The sequence below is a fragment of the Tasmannia lanceolata genome, unplaced genomic scaffold (genome assembly GCF_043159265.1).
Source record: "Tasmannia lanceolata isolate RefF3 unplaced genomic scaffold, GAP_Taslan_0.1 ptg000475l, whole genome shotgun sequence".
NCBI classification, from domain to species: domain Eukaryota; kingdom Viridiplantae; phylum Streptophyta; class Magnoliopsida; order Canellales; family Winteraceae; genus Tasmannia; species Tasmannia lanceolata.
The window spans coordinates 24,433-27,500 of NW_027519148.1; the positions used below are offsets into that span (position 1 = coordinate 24,433).

The 3,068-nt window shown below is 34.9% G+C and overlaps 2 non-coding genes across 2 annotated transcripts; one reads left to right on the forward strand and one right to left on the reverse strand.

Moving 5' to 3' along the window:
- Positions 1-659: 659 nt before the first annotated feature.
- On the reverse strand, positions 660-732 carry TRNAF-GAA (transfer RNA phenylalanine (anticodon GAA)). The gene has a single exon. It is a non-coding gene; the product is annotated as a tRNA-Phe (tRNA).
- Positions 733-2,460: 1,728 nt separating this feature from the next.
- On the forward strand, positions 2,461-2,533 carry TRNAT-UGU (transfer RNA threonine (anticodon UGU)). The gene has a single exon. It is a non-coding gene; the product is annotated as a tRNA-Thr (tRNA).
- Positions 2,534-3,068: the final 535 nt, after the last annotated feature.

Consider the following 3,068-nt stretch of genomic DNA (forward strand, 5'->3'; position numbering starts at 1 on the left):
TCCAGATATTCAAGGAATCTTTTTATGTTCTGTTCTAGATGAAACAGAATAACTGGACTCTCATCTCAGTATTATGAATGGGCTACTAAAGGGGCTTCATTGATATTCCCCAATTTGGAAGATATCCATTTCGGATGAGCAAAGCCAATAGGATGAATCAAAAGAGTTCTGCACCATGAACTTTGTACCGCGCACATCACTTAGATGGGCCCCGAAAAGTCACGTAGGAGGGAGTGAAGAAAGAGAAAGTGAAGAAATAGAATATGAAAGAAAATATGAAATTATGAACTCAAAATTCAGAAATGAAAAGGGGATCAGATTTTCTTTGTACTGTATCTGAAATGAATCCTGTCTATTCCTACCCTTCGATTCCTCTCTAGACTAGACTTTTGGGTTTTCAGCCAACTAACTTCAATTCAAATATGTATGAAGTATTAACATTCTTTTTGAGCGAGAGCAGGTACAGTATGAACAAACAAAAAAGAAGAGGGAACAGAATCTAATTCTTTTCTTTACCCATCAAAAAAAAAAATGGGGGATCTAGATATATCCCTAGATGGATAAGTATGTATCATGATCTAGACTATTAACGAATAGAATATGGATCCCGATCCATATCGATTCATTTGTATGAGTATCTATTCGATATATTAACCACGTGCCAGGAACCAGATTTGAACTGGCGACACGAGGATTTTCAGTCCTCTGCTCTACCAGCTGAGCTATCCCGACCATCCCCGACGCATCATCCTACTAGAGGGCTTGGGTCTATGTCAATTAAAGGGACTCAAAAAACATTAGAAAATCTTACCTCAGCCTTGGAATTTCTTGGATCTTCAAAAAGAAGACTTTGTAAGTGTAAGAGTAATGATATGGACTGTGAATGATTCAATAATGGAGATTCCTTGCCATATATGTTCATTTGTACGTAGATCATATCTATCACAAGACTTGTGATAAGAGAGAAAGATTTCTGGTCGGATCCATTTGTGAAAGAGTAGAGTGAGTGAGAAACATAGCTAAGCTCATTTTGAACCACTGACGAAAAAAGAGGATAAATGGTTAGGGAATGGAATAAAATAGGCCTTTTTTTTTTTATTGGGGATAGAGGGACTTGAACCCTCATGATTTCAAAAGTCGACGGATTTTCCTCTTACTATAAATTTCATTGTTGTCGGTATTGACATGTAGAATGGGACTCTATCTTTATTCTCGTCCGATTAATCAGTTCTTCAAAAGATCTTTCAGACTCTGGAGTAAATGATTTGATCACTGAATCTTCGATTCTTCCTTTTGGAATCGATTTAATTTAGCAAGAATTCTGCAATTTTTCATATAAATAATCAAAAAATCCGGATTCGGGTCGTGATTAATCATTTGATATTTAAGTACGTCTATGTACTTAAATAAGGTCATCCTTTCTGGAGTTTTGATAGAAGGATTCCTCTACCAATGTAGTCAACCCCGTTCGTTAGAACAGCTTCCATTGAGTCTCTGCACCTATCCTTCTTTTGATTCTCGCTTTCTGAACCCTTGTTTTCAGAAAACTGGATTTGGCTCAGGATTGCCCATTTTTAATTCCAGGGTTTCTCTGAATTTGGAAGTTACCACTTAGTAGGTTTCCATACCAAGGCTCAACCCAATCAAGCCCGTAGCGTCTACCAATTTCGCCATATCCCCCTTATGAGATCTCGATCTCATTGTGATCCCATCCCCTTCTTTCATTTATGTTGGAACCATTGAATTCATTAGATACTGATTCCTATATCGAAAAAGTGTCTGCTCCTATTTTATTTCTTGCCCATCTTCTTTCATATCTATTGGAGGACCATTCCATTATTTGGTCCAATCAGAAATGATTCTATCATTGATGTATCTGCAATTCAATATGGATGGATATATCCCACATATAGATGTTCCCCCCCCCTCTCATTTTTCCCGCGCAGTTTGGAATACTGGAACGGTCGATATTCATTCTTCTTTTTTTTTTTTTCGTCCTATCTCCTCCCTTTCCGAATGAAACAAAAGGAATATCTCAGTAGGATCTGGATTGCATCCTTATCTTATCCTTTCCTTAGGAACTACACTCTAATAGAAATAGAATTCATATAATCTGCTATAACTGCTATAACTAATAGTTATATTCTATTCTATAATAGAATATAGAATTATTTCATATGTATATAGTATTATTTTGCGTTTTTTAAATTTGATTTGAATGAAAAAAAAAAATTCTAGTGCTAGTGACTACTAATAAATGAAATAATCAAAAATAAATAATCAAATAGAAAATAATCAAAAATAAAATCAAAATTCATATTATATTAATAATTATTAATATTAATTAATATGTTATAATAATTTATAATAATTAATATTAATAATTATTAATAGCTAATAGCTAACTAAGATCCCAATAGTTTCCCGAATTCCTATTCACGCACTATTTCTGTTATATGAGCCCGCTTAGCTCAGAGGTTAGAGCACCGCATTTGTAATGCGATGGTCATCGGTTCGATTCCGATAGTCGGCTTTCTCTATTTGTTCTATTTTTTTTTTTTTATCAGGATTGATCATCTTTCCTTGAGACCAAGGAATATTGAGAAGACCCCCCCCTTTTTTTTCTCCAAATGTCGGGTTACCGATCTATTATGTTATGTCGCGGGAACTTCCAACTATGAATAAAGAATAAAAAACGGATTGGAGCCGTTTGATCTATACAGAACAAATCAAGAAAAGGATCCTTAACTTCCCATATATACAATATACAAAATAATACGGATATTGATACAATTCATCTTATTCCTCTTTGTAGTACTTCAGTGGATTTAGCTTCGTTTATCGTTTAGTTCAGTATTAATTTAGGTTTATTCTGTAAAATGAAATTTCAATAAAATTAAGGAGTCTTTATGTCTCGTTACCGAGGGCCTCGTTTCAAAAAAATACGCCGTCTAGGGGCTTTACCGGGACTCACTAGGAAAAGACCTAGATCCGGAAGTGATCTTAGAAACCAATCGCGTTCCGGGAAAAGATCTCAATATCGTATTCGTCTAGAAGAAAAACAAAAA